This window comes from Mytilus galloprovincialis, chromosome 4 (assembly GCF_965363235.1).
Source record: "Mytilus galloprovincialis chromosome 4, xbMytGall1.hap1.1, whole genome shotgun sequence".
Lineage (NCBI taxonomy): Eukaryota > Metazoa > Mollusca > Bivalvia > Mytilida > Mytilidae > Mytilus > Mytilus galloprovincialis.
In genome coordinates, this window is record NC_134841.1 from 78,822,695 (window position 1) to 78,840,881 (window position 18,187).

General features: G+C 33.2%; 1 pseudogene; it reads left to right on the forward strand.

Moving 5' to 3' along the window:
• Positions 1-15,148: 15,148 nt before the first annotated feature.
• LOC143073047 (insulin-degrading enzyme-like) overlaps positions 15,149-18,187 on the forward strand; it is a 97,263-nt pseudogene continuing 94,224 nt past the window's right edge.

The window sequence follows — 18,187 nt, forward strand, 5'->3', positions numbered from 1 at the left end:
GCACTTAAAAGTAATAAATTTGTAAGTACCCAGAACAGCCTATTATACTTCTAAAGATGGTACCAACAAGGTTCAGAAGTCTAGAACTGCTAGTTACAGTCATTTACCAGTAAGAAAAGCATCTAAAACATATGTCCATAACTACTAATTAGTTATCAAATAAGTTCATCTAGACATATGTCAAGAAAAACTGTTTACAGTAACCAAGTTGCATATCAATGACAAAATGACTGACTTTAAGTTCAGAAATTGTTGAAGGATTGAGGGGGGTGTTTTTTATAATCACAAAATCCATATAAAAAGTCTTTTATTTATTTTATTTTTCTCTGAAAATGGCATTATGATTTCTAGTCTGTCATTCAGCCTGTTTATCCAATGTGTGTTTGAATTTGTGGTTTAAGGTGGTTGCAGACATGCAGACATTGTGTTTTAATGATTTAATTTGAAATAGAATGACATTCAATGTATGTTGTGCAGTTATTTTATACAATCATAAATGAAAATAAAAACAGTGTTCCTTCAGAAATGAAAAAAAATATGTATTCTTACTGTTGAACGTATGTCTGGTATATATAAATGTAGTTAAATAACTGCACTTGCAGTTTAATATTGTTGATTTTTCACAAACTAAATTTTTATAATTGGACATTATAAATATCAATGTTATGTCTATCAAAACAAGGATTTTTTTACTAAACAAATCCTTGATCAAAATAATCAATAAAAATTATCTAAAAATTGTATCTTATTCTTTTGATACTGACACAATATGTTGAGAAGATTGGAAGTTAACACATATAGAAACACTATAGATCAACTTTTCTATTGTGGAGTATGTAACCAGTTTAACTCCCCATTTACTACATAAGAAAATAAATGCCTGTACCAAGTCAGGAAGTTGACAATTGTTTCCATATGTTTGATGTATAAGAGCTTTTGATTTTGCCATTTGATAAAGGTCTTTTTATTTTTCCTTGGAGTTTGGAATTTTTGTTATTTTTTTGTAAAGTACTGCAATAGATATGGTAGTATGCACAATTTTTATGTAAAAGCCAGCTGAGGACCACCTCCTGGTTCAGGATTATCTCGCTGTGTGGAAGACCCATTGGTGGCCTTTGGCTGTTATCTGTTTTTTTATCAGGTTGTTGTCTCTTTAACATATTCCCCATTTCCATTCTCAACTTTATGCATTTATATCTAAAGGTTGCATTCTGTAAATATTGACAATGCATTTTTCCATAGGAACTCTTTTTACGGCTAAAACTGAACCACTTTTACTATGAAGGTTGAAAAAAATCTTATCCTAGAATTGAATGTTCTTATGCACCACAATTTTTTTCAAAGGTCAAAATATAGGGCTGTGCAGCATATTTTCAACGTTTATATGCCCTGAACTTCTCAAAAGTTTAAACTAACACTAATTTTCTTAACTACCCCTACCTCGAATGAAAGGTTACCACAGATTTCAATATAAACAATATGCACATGTTTATTTACTGGTAACATTGCCAAGTTATATCTCTGTGAGATGGAACACAGAGAGCATTACTGGGAACCAGTATGTAAACAAAATGAATTTTCTATGAATATTCAATTTCTCCCCAAAAGAGGCGTGCTTTGAGAAACAGCTGTATGTACAAAGTGCAACCTATACAAACATTTATTCAAATAGAAAACTCTAAAATCAGTTTTTCTCACATTAACATTCATTTATCAGAATTATAGCCTTAAAGAAATCACTGTGTATACTTTAAGTTTTTCTTTACTGTACATTTTATACCCCCTCCCCTGTTTCAATTTTTTAAAGAATTTGAAAACAAGATTTTAATTATTGCCAGCTTACCCTATTTGTATATTTTCTGATAAAAAAAAAATGCCTATAACCTGTTTAAGGTAGCACAATACAAAGATTTTTCATCCCCAACCAGACATCTTTAAACTGATATAATTCCACTCATCTTTCTTTAAATTTTATAAATGAGGTACCAAAAGAAAGAAGAAGGATTAATCTTTCATATTGTGATAATTTCATTATGACACAGTTATTACATAATTAATTGTCATGTAATTAGTTGCCATATTGTGATGTCCATACTTGAATGAATTTAGCTTCTTTGTTATTCATAGCATCCCAAAATATTTTTATAGATTCTTGCACAACACAGTTTGACCTCCAAAACAGTGTCTCAGATTTTTCCTATTGTATTTCATTCTCTCATAAATCTACAATGAAATTTGCAACAATAATTCATAAGAGACCACTAAATTCAATTGGGTATAAAATTTGTTCTATTGATGTTTTTAGAAATCTGAGACACAGTTTTGGAGGTCAAGCTGTGTTGTACAAGAATCTATTAAATATTTTGGGATGCTATGAAGAACAAAGACGCTAAATTCATTCAAGTGTGAACATCACAATATAGCAACTTATTACATAATAATTAATTATGTAATAATTATGTCATAATGAAATTATCACAATTTGAAAGATGAATCTTTCTTCTTTCTTTTGGTACCTCATTTATAATATATAAAGAAGGATTAAATGAATTACATCAGTTTAAAGTTGTCTGATTGGGAGTGAACAAATCTTTGTATTGTGCTACCTTAAAACTGTTTTAATAACATATTGAAAGCATATCAGAATACTATAAATGTAATGTTTAGCATTCAATCATTACAACATTCAAGATTATATAAAGTATCCAATCCAGCCTCTGTCTCCAGTCCACATCTTACTGTATGCCTATTTGTCAATTAAAGTACACATTTTCTGCCTCAAATGGTCAATTTAGAATTCTTATCACAACAGTATCCTATGTAACCATATATCTGACACAATTTAGCTAATATACATACTAGAAGTGTTCAAACAAAGCAATATTTGCAATAGTTGTATGTATGCAGATACCAGTCTGAGATATAAATTCACTTAAACTGTTATAGAGATGACTGCTAACATCTGATTTTTGTATTACTTCCAAGCATAGTCATTGTTTTCTATATCAAGAACTTTAATATCATATAATCATAGCATTTACAAGTTAAATTATTTGTTAAATGACCCAGAGGGTAAGCAATTTTCTATGTTTTTTGCCCCTGGGGCCTCAAATTTCCTAATTCATTCTACTGTTTCTAGCAATTTGGAATATTTAGTACATATTCAAGATAGAACACACTATTGTAAGTTTTGTTAAGATATTTTGTTTTTCTAGCTTGTATTTATTATGCCGAAGACAAAAAAACAGATTTAGGTGTTGCAGCTTATTTTATGGGTTATCAAACGGACACAAACACCCCATGGTCTCAAAAATTGGAAAAATCTGCAATTTCAACAACGCATGTGGACACAAAAGGATGGTAGTCTCATATAAAAACCAGATGCTTTTGAACTGAAATTGAAGTGACTTTTCATTTGCAACTTCAAGTTATTGTTAAACTAACATTACTATTTTGAATTATGCTAATGTGTAATGAGAAAGCAATGCATAAGTGATAATTTGGCTATTTTAAAAAATCGTTGCTGGGCACCATTCCTTTAACCGGAACATAAAAAAATTAAAGTTTTGAATAGTTTCTATACTGAGGCCGTTAATGATGTACATATAAACTTATTTGGGAAGGGGGCCAAAAACACCTCTTATCATACCTTGTCCTTTGTACTCTACTTTATAAGAGAAATGCTATTCAAGTTATTTTGGGATTAATAATAATATTTGTTATTTCAACATCAACATCAATTTCAGCTGTGTTACAATAATTATTTCCCATTGTATGTTACAGAACATATTGATGACATCATAACTTTGACATATCAGTACTTTAACACGTTGAAGAGAGAAGGCCCTCAACAATGGATATTTGATGAATGCAAGGTAAGGGATCAACCAATGATCAAACCATTATAGAACACATTAATGACATCATAACTTTGACATATCAGTACTTTAACATGTTGAAGAGAGAAGGCCCTAAACAATGGATATTTGACGCATGTAAGGTAAGAGATTAACAGGCAATGGAACCAATATAGAACACGGGGGAAATTATTTAGAATGCAGTTTACTGTTCTGTGTATTTAGTCCTAATCAAAACATGCTCTGTACAACCTGGCACACTCCAGATGACACAAATAGGGCAGTTGATAAGCTTAGAAGTTTGTTGATTATCAATGTTTAAGAAATTGTGTTTATTTGATAAAAAAAAAAATCCAAAGAAATATGTTATCTCAAAATGAAACTATGAATAAAAGGAGATATGGGGTATGTAAATGAGACAGCAGCCAAACAACAAAAATAATCACAACATATATATATGTTACAGGCATTTTCTAAATTTAGGCATTTTGTAAAATGCCTGAAAATTTTAGGCATTTTCTAAAATGCCTGCAAGATTCAGTCATTTTACATAATGCCTAATTTTTGTAGTCATTTTACAAAATGCCTAGAAAAATTGAAAGGCATTTTACAAAATGCCTGAAATTTGTTTAATAAAATAAAATGTTAAAAAAAACTATTGAAAAATTTGGTCAACAAAGTAGTTTTATGGTTGATTATTACTGAATGTTAAGAGTTTACATAATTTTTTTTTTTTACTGAATTATTCCAAATTCACACAAGCTGAGACCAGTCATAGTGATAACTATAAGTCACTACCATTCATGTAAGTACAATTTTTCAGTTTATGAAAACAAAATAAAGTTTTCTATCATTTTATAATTAACGAAAACATATGTAAATAATTCAACAACTTCAATATGAAATTGAAATCAGGAAAATGTGGGACATCTCTCCAAATAGAGAAACCGCGCCCAACCAGTCTTTAACGGTCCGTTTTTTTTTCTGTTAAAGATCGATAGAAATTATCAATGAAGAATTAAGAATGTCATGTGGCCCCTTGTTATTCAATAGGAGAAGCTAATTCTGAACCGATATAAAATAATAGTGTTTATGGTATGTATGTATGTAGAGGCGTTTATTGAATTAGAAAAAAAAAAAACATTTTACATCGCAAGAAACAGGCATATTACTGTTAGTATATATTTCCTGGCCCAACACAATATGCTCAAAATGCAAATGCTACAGGGAAGATGCAAATGCTGTTTGTTGAAGCGGGTCGTCTCGTATAATTCATGATATCATAAAGATTCTTTATTAGCATTATGTTGTATAAAATGTGAATGATGAGAATACTAAAATGTCAAAAGAGGGGAAGTCCATGGACAAAAAACAATGATCGAAAACACAAACAAAAACGACAAACAAAAAGAGCATCATTCAACATTAATATGGAAAAAAGACATATTGAAAAACTTTAAAAAATTATGAGTCGATCGTTTTTAGTAGAAAAGAGGGGGAGAGTATTTTTTTTCTGGCAAGATTTTCCCCTTAAAATTCCAGATTATTTATTTACGTAATGACGCTCCAAGTTGCTGTCAGTGGACTGCATCCTTACTGTTTCAAGTCGTATAGATATATTCAAGACTAACTATAAGCACTGTGCATTTTGGGTGGCTGAAGTTATTTAAGAAATTGTAAACGTTTGTGTACCTTCATGATCACATATTGCTTGTGGGTTAATGCTATGGTAGCCCTTTCTGTTGACGAAAGATGGTTCGTCGTGACTAGGAGCAGAAATCCTCACATGAGTTCCATCAATGCAACCTACAACTCCTGGAAAGCCTCCATTGTCAAAGAACCCTTGTTTAATATCCCCTTTCCTCTGGACTGACGGCCACTTGATAAACTGGTCAGCCTTGGCATTAAGAGCATCCGAAACCTTCTGCACGCACCTGCTAACAGTTGATTTATCTATACCTAGGGTATCACCTACAACTTGCAGGAAACTTCCACAAGCAAAAAACATCAAGGCAACAAGCACCTGTTGAAACGAAAAAAAAAATAAGATTATGCAATTTACATCCCAAACAAAGCATTGGCAATGATGAGGAGTGTTAGAGGGGCAATTTAGGAGACATTCTCAAACTATAACACCTCAGTTTGTAGACATATTTAATTCTTTTTTAATGAAAGGACTATATATATGTAGGACTCTAAAATGCCATGGGGACACTATAGTACGATGGTCACGCTGAAGTACGATGGTCCGCGAAAGTATAGACGTACGAAAAGTAGTTGGATTATGTATGACGTTAACAGTCATTTATAAAAACCAAAAATGAAAATGCCTGAAAATGAATTAAATAATGGAAGCGACAGATGCATATTATTGTTTACGTTTACGTTAAAATATTGTCGATTTTATTGAAGAGTATAAATGTCGGCAAAGTAAAGGTACACGTTTTCAAGCGTAAATCATAAATTGTCCATTAGTTAAAACATCAGTGTGTACATCATTGTAGTAAAATATAACATGTGTTAATACTCGCCATAAAAAAATAGGGGAAAGCTCAAACAACAACCCCTTTTCTCGCATTTAAATTAAAGCTTGTACAAATAAATTTTATTTATTCCGACAATAATGGAATTTTGTATTTGCAACTGGCAACTTTAAGGGGATGTGTTCACATTAATAGGCTTTGTAAACGGCAAGCTACATCCAATACGCCCCTCGTCCTCAACATGCAAGAAATATTTGCCACTGAACGACATCCAACAATCAATCCAATACGCCCGAATTGTTAAAAATTTCATTTGCAAAAAGACTTGTGTTTAACATTAGTGACCTTGAACCTGTCTCTTTTGTTCCATCGATGATCGCACTTTCATAGTGTATTAATTTGCGTTTTTTGATTGAGTTAAGCCTTCCAATTGATAATTTATCGTGTGTTTTTCTATGTTGTGATGATAAGCTATTGTTTCAGAAAAAGGGAGAAGGTTTTGATACCATTAAAACGTTTAATCTCGCTGCAAATGTTTGCACTTGTCCTGAGTCAGGAATATGATGTACAGTAGTTGTCGTTTGTTTATGTAATTTATACGTGTTTCTCGTTTCTCGTTTTTTATATAAATTAGTCCGTTGGTTTTCCCGTTTGAATGGTTTTACACTAGTAATTTTGGGGCCCTTTATAGCTTTTTGTTCGGTGTGAGCAAAGGCTCCGTGTTGAAGGCCTTACATTGACCACTAATGGTGTACTTTAATAAATTGTTATTTGGATGGAGAGTTGTCTCATTGGCACTCGCACCACATCTTCCTATATCTATATGCCATCGCACTTTAGCAAACAAACAACCATCGTACTTTAGCGTGAGACACCATCGTACTTTAGCGTAGACCGTCGCACTTTAGCGTGACTATCGCACTTTAGAGTACCATCGCACTTTAGAGTCCTACACATATACCCACGGTTATTGTATTTGGATTTGAACCACCACCAACATTTTACAAAAAAGGGGAAATATTTAGCGGACTTCCTTTGAAATTATATTTATAATAAATATTTTACATAATTAATTTCTCCTGTGTTTTTTTTTTTAATTTCATCATCAAGAGTGACAGTAATTAAAAAATGAAGTCTACATGTTAATTTTTTAACTGTCAAACGGAGGAGAGGGTGTATGGGTGGCCCTCATATCTTTTTTGTATCTATGGTAGGCAAGGGAGGATCATGTAAAATTATCATAAAACTATACAGGAGAAACAAATCTAATCTCTACCAAACGAGCGATCAAGGCAACATTTCAATTTCAAGATTTTGGGGCTGATAAATAATAATTGTCTGAGATAGGAGGCGTCGGACAGGGAGGGCGATGGTACGGGGTAGAGGTAGTAGGTGGAGAGGTCGAGAAGCGGGGTAAAGTGGCGGGATTGGTGCATTGAGAATTAGCGAAATGTTCAACGGGCAAATTGAAAAAGGGGGAGGTCCGAGGAAACGGGGTTTGAGGTGCCTGGAGTAATGATGGAAGGGATGGGAATCAGGGTTAAGGAACGTCCCTGCCGCCGAGAGTTCAATTAAACTATACAAGTAGATTGACGGTATTTGTTTTTAAAAATCCCAAAAGGAACCTCATTTACCATACCATAGGAGTTATTTCCCTTTATACATTCATTTGTGTGTGGAAAAAAGAAAAACAAACAAAGAGATCTGGTAGTCCAAATAATTATGACGTCTTGAAAGGCTATTATAATTTTTTTCTTTGACGCCTTACATCGATGTAAGGCGTCAAAGAAAAAAATTATAATAGCCTTTCAAGACGTCATAATTATTTGGACTAAGAGATCTGGGTGAAACGATACGACTTTTTGAAATATCCTTGGATTGTCATGTGTTTATCAACCAAGAACATTACATTTCTGTTACAATAATCTGTAAAATGTGTATAGGATACTTCTTTACGTCATATAAGGCACAAAATGTGCACCATAATTCAGTTACCTTGTTTTGTAACCCCCATTGACATAATGGTTACATTGGTTACATTGGTTACACTCATGCAAACTATAATAAATCATCATATTCAGAAATTCTCAAATCCTGGTACATTTGCGACATTTGTAACCTCCATTGACCTAATGGTTACATTGGTTACACTGGTTACACACATGCAAGAAACCTTTTTAGCCATCTTGTTACCATGGCAACCCCATTAGTCATGGCTGTGGATACATAAGTTATTTAGGTTACAATGATTTAGGGATTTAGTGTTACAATGGTTACATGCATGGAGAATCAGGTTACAATGGTTACATGTATAGGGAATCAGGTTACAATGGTTACATGAATGGGGAAGTCGGGTTACAATGGTTACATTATACATATTACATGCATGGGGAAGTCGGGTTACAATGGTTACAGACATTGAGAATCAGGTTACAATGGTTACATGCATGGGGAAGTCGGGTTACAATGGTTACATACATGGGGAAGTCGGGTTACAATGGTTACATACATGGGGAATCAAGTTACAATGGTTACATGCATGGGGAAGTTGAGTTACAATGGTTACATGCATGGATAATCAGGTTACAATGGTTACATACATTGGAAATTAGGTTACAATGGTTAGGCAGCAACCATTTGATTTTCTGGGGGGGGGGGGGGGGGGGGGGGGCTATGGTTTTTTTTTCTGTGCAAACTTTTTTTTCCGCCTGCGGCGAAAAACAATCTATTTTACCATTGTAACCCGATTCTCCATGCATGTAACCATTGTAACCCGACTTTCCCATGTATGAGGGGGGGATAGACCATTTTCGGGACGCCGGGATCGGCCGATTTTAGCAACGGGAAATCGGGATTGCCTTGTTTAAAGATCGGGAATTCGGGATAGAAAAACATTGGGATACGGGAAAGCCAAGTTTTTAGCCACGGGAAATTGGGATTATTATGTTGAAATATAACGGGATTGACAAACAACTGTACCTTGGACAGATAAAAGTGCCATTTTCATTATACTTCAATTAGAACAGAGTAGATCCAGATCAGAGTACATGTAAACCCCAAGGGTGACTGAGTTGACTTGGTCTTCTCCCGACCGGCAGTTACACGCTTGCTGAAGTTGGGCGTCGGTTTGGCTGTGCGGGATGTATCATGTTCGCAGTCACGTCGGTCAGAATGGGGACTTAAATCGGATGCCTCGTGTAAAGAGAGTGCCATGCTCTTTGCACGTTAAGAACCCTTTCAAAAACTCTTTGAGGCCTGTTGCAAGGCAAAATTTCTGTCCCTATCCAATATACCCTCATTTTCTAGTGGCAGTCCAAATATCTCCGACCATCATTCCCTGAAAGAGCCTCTATTATGACAAGACCTACATATTGTATTTATTGTGAACTTGTTCTCGTCCTGAATATGCGTGAAGTATTTGCCACTGGACGTTAAGCAACCAACAATCAATCAAATCAATAAGAGTACATGTAACAGTAAGTTTAGAGATAATAGCTTTGAGCTCGGATCAGGTCTTTAACCCTCTTGCTGCCGGAGGGACACATATGTCCAAACCGGCAGTGCCGGAGGGACACATATGTCCATGGATAAATTTATTCAAGCTTCTTATCAATGCTGTATCTCTTTCAATTAAAATACGGAAGAATAAACAGGGTTATGTTTTTCTCCAATTGGTCCCAAATGTAGTGGTCATTTTGTCGTGACGTCATATATCGAATGACGTTGTTGTTTGGCATGTTACGTCACAGACGTTGAGCTGTCGTATTTTCCGGCATATGAAATGCAACCTTGAAAAACGGTCGGCAGCAAGAGGGTTAATTATGCCTTTAGGAAACCATAATGCTTTCCTATTTGCTGCTGACACAGGATGAGTCATGGACATGTTTAATTTCTACTTTCTTTTTGGCTAATTATTATATATTTAATTGATCCAACTTTTTGTGTACTATACATATGTGGATATCTATTTTTCTTTTTTTTTTTTTTTCTTTTTGGGCTGCTTGTTTGTTATCTATATCAACCACACTTGTAATAAAATGCATTAGTATTAAAAAAAACCAACATACTATAGATTCTTTATCTACGTATTCTTTAAGAACTTAAATAGTTCTCGTTTAACTTTTTTTCTTTTTTTTTTTTATCTCATTGTTTGTATTGTATTATAAAAAAATTATTGATGTTGTAATGTTTATGCCCTTTGGGGCCCATAATTGGAAATAAAATATCTTATCTTATCTTATCTTATACCGTTTACTAAACGATTTTGATTTAATTACATATATAAACTTCCTGTAGCAGACGATGCATTTTGCAGAAGATTCTCAAGTTATATCAATTAGAACCCTTTTGTTGTTCCACAAAGACGAACATTCTTTGCCTTTCCTTAAGGAAAAAACAAACATTGTGTTAAAGGACAGCAAAAGCTTCGGTCACTGACTTAAACAAATTTAAATAATGTGTTATCAATTATTTGGGAATTAATGTATCGGCCTGTGAAAAAGGGATGGGGAGAAATGTTAATACAAAGATAGGACGGCAATACAAAGATGACAAGGGAAAAGTAATAAACTTTTCCATTTATACACAGCATCAATGGGATCACGAGAAAACATTCCTTCAAACTGAAAGATCAAATTTGATAGGTGCATGTAGAAAATTATCTCTCTCTGTTATAGTACTAATAAGTATTCATTCAATCAACTTGAAAATATCGTTTGATTTTTTATAAAAGTTGTATATATACAAAACCTTACCCACATTTTTTTCCCTAAACGTGTGCATCCAGTTTCTTATCAAGCCAAATTCTTGTATTGACTTGAACTGGAATTTGGCCAATTTTCTGACTGGCTACTGAAGATTTATGTGAACAAAAATGCTTATATGCAGCTTGACGCCACAGTAATATATATAATACATATATTCGGATTGGTTACTGCTGAAAGACTTTGAACATCAATCATATCCGAGACGTTTAAATCGTAAGCATTGAAACTTTAAACTTTTAAATTTTGGAACAAATTTATCGGGATCGGGATTTTTAACAAAACATGTCCGGGATTTCGGGATTTTCTGATATTAACACCGGGAAATCGGGATGAGACCCCCTCTAGACCCCCCCCCCCCCCATGTATGTAACCATTGTAACCTGATTCTCCATGCATGTAACTATTGTAACCTAATTCCCCATGTATGTAACCATTGTAACCTGATTCTCCATACATGTAACCATTGTAACCAGACTTTTCCATGTATGTAACCATTGTAACCAAATTCTCCATGCATGTTACCATTGTAACCTGATTTTCCCATGCATGTAACCTTTGTAACCTGATTTCCCATGTATGTAACCATTGTAACCAAATTCTCCATGTATGTAACCATTGTAACCTGATTCTCCATGCATGTAACCATTGTAACCTGATTTCCCATGTATGTAACTATTGTAACCAAATTCTCCATGTATGTAACCATTGTAACCAAATTCTCCATGCATGTAACCATTGTAACCTGATTCCCCATGTATGTAACCATTGTAACCTGATTCTCCATGTATGTAACCATTGTAACCTGATTTCCCATGTATGTAACCATTGTAACAAAATTCTCCATGCATGTAACCATTGTAACCTGATTCCCCATGTATGTAACCATTGTAACCTGATTCTCCATGTATGTAACCATTGTAACCTGATTTCCCATGTATGTTACCATTGGAACCTGACTTTCCCATGAATGTAACCATTGTAGAACCATTGTAACCTGATTTTCCATGCATGTAACCATTGTAACCTAACTTTCCCATCTATGTAACCATTGTAACCAAATTTTCCATGCATGTAACCATTGTAACATAATTTCCCATGTATGTAACCATTGTAACCAAGTTCTCCATGTATGTAACCATTGTAACCCGATTCTCCATGCATGTAACCATTGTAACCTGACTTTCCCATGTACGTAACCATTGTAACCTGATTCTCCATGCATGTAACCATTGTAACCCGATTCTCCATGCATGTAACCATTGTAACCCGACTTTCCCATGTATGTAACCATTGTAACCTGATTTCCTATGCATGTAACCATTGTAACCTGACTTTCCCAGGCCTGTTACAAATTTTTACTGGATTCCCCATGCACAGCCATACATGTACAGTTTGCAACAGATAAAGCCACTATTGCATGTCATTTACTTAAGGCCCATGTGTGTAACCAATGTAACCAATGTAACCATTGCTTCAATGGGGGTAACAAAACAAGATACCTATATTCAGGTGCACGTTTTGTGCCATATCTACTTTACGTAGTAAAACTTTGAGAAATATCACACTGCATGCAAAGTTATTTTGTTTTCGGTTACCTGCATCTCTGCACTAAGAGACTGACTTCTCTGGGTAGGATGTTCGATAAGATAAGATAAGATAAGATAAGATAAGATAAGATAAGAAAACTTTATTTTGATTCGGCATGAGTACAAATAATCAACACAAGCTCTAAGGAGCTTTTGACCGAATATAAAAACATATAAATAACATAAAAACAGTGCATTTTGACATATAAAACAACCTGTAATACAAAGTTGAATCTCCCATACATAGCATGCAATAAAAATAATCAACAAATTTAGAATGAAGTAAAAACATGCTTGACCAGAGCAACCAAAAGCAGCGTAAATAATAAAACAGTTTAAGAATTATCTGCAAGCAGAACAGTGACATTCCAAACCGTTCCAGGACTGAACAAGACTTTTAAAATGTGAAAAACTGTTTTCAGTCCTGAAATGGTTTGGAAGACTGTTCCATAAAGTAGCAGCAGCAAATTTGAACGATTTTTTTACCGTAACGGGTTGACTTTACCTGTGGAATTTCAAGAATATTTACATACCTGAAAGAATATTTAGATTTTTTGACATTCACCAAATTTTGTAAGCACACAGGAGCGATGTTGTTTATAATTTTAAAATTTCGATGTCCTTCCGCACTATGTCGGTGATCCTTATGATCGAATTTCTCCCGAATCTGTACCTTGCTCGGAGCTCCTTGTCTGTGAGGTCATCTAATGTAAGTAGCCTTTTTCTATATTTTCTGGGTGGCTTTGGATCGTGCAATATATTTCCAAACAACAGCATTTCCTCCATTTTAAACTCCCTATTTAAAATTTAAAAGTGCCCCCTTACCACTTTTAACTTTACGCAACGTTAAGTCACATTTAAACGTTATTTAACTCTAATAAACCTTTGTGCAACAGAAATAACGGTCATTTAATTTTAATTGAGGTTTAAAATATATTTAACTAGTACTTAAAGTTAAATGACGTTTGTGCAACCCAGTCCTGGACAATTATTTGTTATTTCAAAAATGTTTGGAAGACAGAACTGAACTGTTACACAATATTTGTCCTGATTTTTTGCAAATACATTGTTTGGCGTAAAATCTGGGTTTTTTTTTTTGCGAATTTTAAGATTTTTACCACAGTTAACTACTGACTACTGTTTTGTTAATTTATCAGATTGCAAAGACCCACGAATTTCCTAGCATCAGTAAGTCTGACAAATAATATGTTCTTTTTATTGAAACTCAGATACTTATATTTGAATCACAACAAAAAAAAGGACCTTGAATGGCAAAACCCATGCTAAAGAGGTGAATAAGTTTGGTTGTGGATGTATAAATTCTCATTCTTTCTGAATGGGTACATTAAATATATTGCCGCAAGTCAGTAAATTGCAGCACGCTCTGCACATTGAGAACCCTATGACCGTTTTTCAGTTGGATTTTTTTGTCCCTATCCAAAACACCGTTATTTCAAAAGCAAGTGGCAGTTAGATTTCATGTTCTTTACCCATGTCAATCCACTGCAGAAATAACCAAGATGAATTATAACCAAACGGTTCTCATCTTTAAAAATGCATGAAATGTTTGCCACTGAAACAAACAAACACCAATCAGTCAAATATAAACAAACGGTTTCTCTGCTTCATATGTTTCAATTCACTATTTTAAATCTAGATGTTCTAAAAATTCCTTGTAAATGTTATTCTATTGAAAGAACAATTTGTCCTCTGTCGTTTTGACAACATAATGATAAATTTACTACTAGTAAATAGTTATCAAAAGTACCAGAATTATAATTTAGTACGCCAGACGCGCGATTTGTCTACACAAGACTCATCAGTGACGCCCAGTAACTAAATACAGAGTGAGGACATACTTAACTTAGTTTCACTAAAAGAACATATCATATGACATACAAACTTTCCAATCTGTTTTTTGCAAAATGAATTAATTCTCGAATCATTAGTTATCATGGTTATTTTTTTTCCGAGATGTTGTGTTTTTGTCCTTTTTTTTATTGCATCTCAATGACATCTTTTTTCTACAAATTGCCTAAAACTGGACAGGCAATTTGTTGAATTTTGTTAAAAATTTCAGTCATTTTACAAAATGACTAGGTAATTTTAGTCATTTTGTATAATGCCTGTCAAGATTAGGCATTTTGTAAACTGCCTTAAAAGTCAGTCATTTTACAAAATGCCTTAATTTAGAAAATGCCTGTAACATATATATGTATATGGACCAACAAAACATAGGTTTCTATACTATTCTTCTAGCTTGAAACTGTTCCAAATCTTTAAAAAGATAGACAATGAGAATAAACAATATATTAAATATCTGCCATGACCAACAACACCAAATTCAGCCAGTCAATTTTATCTAGTCATCTTTATACAGTATATGGCATCACCAATTTAAGGATTCCTGATATAAAGAATTATATTGACCTTATTTTCTTTTTTAGGACTTAAGTGCAATGATATTTAGATTCAAAGGGAAGGGAAAACTTAGAAACTACACAACACAAGTTGCTGGCCTTATACATGTAAGTTAATCTCAATAATCATACACATGATAGAGACATACAAGTAATTCATATTTATTATTTTGTTCAAAAACAGCTTTTCATTATTTTGTAGAAAATCTTTAAGATAGGTAAAAGAAATGTGAAAATGATAAATGTTTTTCGTATACGTATGGAAAAACCTATCTACAATGTGCATTTCAGGTAAAGGTATCAAAAGATATGCTTACCACACTCCGTCCCTGAATAAAATCCGATTTTTTTTCTTTAGAAATACAGTTTATCTGAAGTGTTAAGTGGACCCTACTTAATGTCAGAATTCCAACCTGATTTGATCACAATGGTATTGGAAAAACTTCAGCCTGACAGAAGGAGGTAAGATTGAACTCTGGGTTTAAGGTGACTTTACGATATGTTTGAGGTTTAGACCTCTCAATGCATTAATAGACTAAAAAAGCTGAAAAATACCTGCTGTGCTCTAAATTAAGATTTGAATGCTTCATTTTGTAAATTTATTGGTGTGTAAAAGTGTTGACCGAAGTACAATTTGTATGAAAGGCTGTGCTTCATTCTAAAATTGTGCACACAGTCAACCCTATAAATTGTTTAGTTTTTCCTTTGTCAATCTGTAGGCATGTCTGTACGTCCCAAAGTTTGTTTCATTCTATAACTCTAATTTGCCTCAACTAAATAATATGAAACTCATACACAATGCTTATTACCACAAAACACATGCCAAGTTCAAATTTTGGTGGCTGCACTTCAACAGGTCTAGAGTTATGCCCCTTTACATTTGGTAAAAATGCTGATTTTTTTTTGTTTCCATTCTCTAACGTATATGTGCCACAACCAAATGTTATGAAACTTTTACACAATGTTTATGACCTCGTAATACAGATAATATTTGAAATTGGGTGGCGTCACTTGTACTGTTCTTGAGTTATGCCCCTGTATAATCATAAAAATTGCTGAATTTTTGGTTTCCATTCCCTAACTGTAGTTTACCTCAACCAAATGTTCTGAAACATATACACAATACTTATTACCACAAAACGCAGATCAAGTACATATTTGGATAGCGTCACTTTTACTTTTCTTCAGTTATGTTCCTTTATAACTTAATATGATGTGCAAGCATCAATATAATGAACAAGCGGGGGCATCATCTGTCTCCCATGGACATATATTCCCCATTTATTTAAGACTTTGTTTTATAACTAGGCAAGTGTTCACAGGATTCCAATCTTAATCCAATCTGGTATTTAATTAAAACCAAGTATAAATAATTCTGTTATATTGATTATATTTTGCATATTGAGGTTATAATAAGTAAGGTATTTGGATTTTATTTTTATTATGTCCCATTTATGGGCATTATGTTTTCTGGTCTGTGCGTCTGTTCGTTTGTCCCACTTTGAGGTAGTTTTTGATGAAGTTGAAGTCCAATCAACTTTAAACTTAGTATACATGTTCCTTATGATATGATCTTTCTAATTTTAATGTCAAATTAGAGTTTTTACCCCATTTTTATGGTCCACTGAACATAGAAAATGATAGTGCTGATGGGACATCTGTGTACTAGGGACAAATTCTTGTTTAAAATGTTATGGATAGATCCTTGAGTTCAAGGCAGAATTAACATTGAAATCATTTCACTTGCAGGATCTTTGTAGTAAGTAAGAAGTTTGAAGATAAAACTAACACTTAAAGAGAAATGGTATGGTACATATTATAGTGTTGAAGACATCATTGACTCTAAAATACAGGTAAATGTTATATTTGTATCAGGCCTTGAATGAAAAGGGATTATAGACTCCTGTATGCTCATCAGTTTTTTTTATTTTTATAAGTTTTATGTTTTTCAAAGTAAGCTGAATGATTTGTAAAGATACATAATAAATATGTACGTAACTAAAATCATATGATCTTTCAGAAACTATGAACATGGGAACTTTTCTGAATAAACACTGAACACAATAATGAAGAAAGTTTTGTTAACCTTCAAAGGGTATTAAATGTCATTATATTTCTGATATATAAGTATTGTCTCTAGCATTTCTTATATGATGGATAACAATTTGTAGATGTGGAGTAAATGTGGAGAAAATGAGAACTTGACATTGCCAGAAAAGAATGATTTTATACCAACAGATTTTGAATTGGTAACAAGGGAGGTTGATCCAGTAAGTTATTTACAGAATACTAGAAAGAACTAATGCAGATATTGTTAATTTAGAAATGTTTGTGATTTTGTACCATAAGAGCACGATTCTTTTTAGAAATTCACATTGTCTTCCCTGTGTCTCAAACACTGAGTTTCAAGTCATCCCTCTATCAACAGACTAAGCTAAAGAAGTACTTATGCAGCATTCAATTGAATTTCAGATTTTCTGATATTAATGAATTTAATAAAACTGCCTTTTTCATGGTGAATACTCAGTAAATATATTTTGTGGATGAAACTTTTATGTTCAATCAGGGGACATAATTCACTTGATACAAGCTGATTATCTACAATTTTACATTTTTTATTTCATGAGAATGCAGATTTATAGCAGAAAGATAGAGACATTTTAAAACCAAAAATCATTTTTAATATCACAAATTTGAATTGTTCTGTTTTGTATAGTAATATGCTTTCAAATTTAAAATAAAACATTCTTTGATTACAAAAATATTGATTGCATTAAATTTAGTATTTGCTCTTAATGAGGGAAACAACTTAACTGATTACATTGCAGATGGATTTCTAATATATGCATTAACTATAAAATAAATGTTGTATCTGATTTTGTAGGCTTTCTTACCAGAACTTATTAAAGACAGTGCTATGACACAACTTTGGTTTAAACAAGATGATACATATCTATTACCTAAAGCCTGTATAAATTTTGAATTAATATATATATATAAGGTAGGTTAATATTTTTTAAGGAATAGTTAGAAGAATATTGTAATCATATCTTCTTGTTTTTATGATGTGCTGTC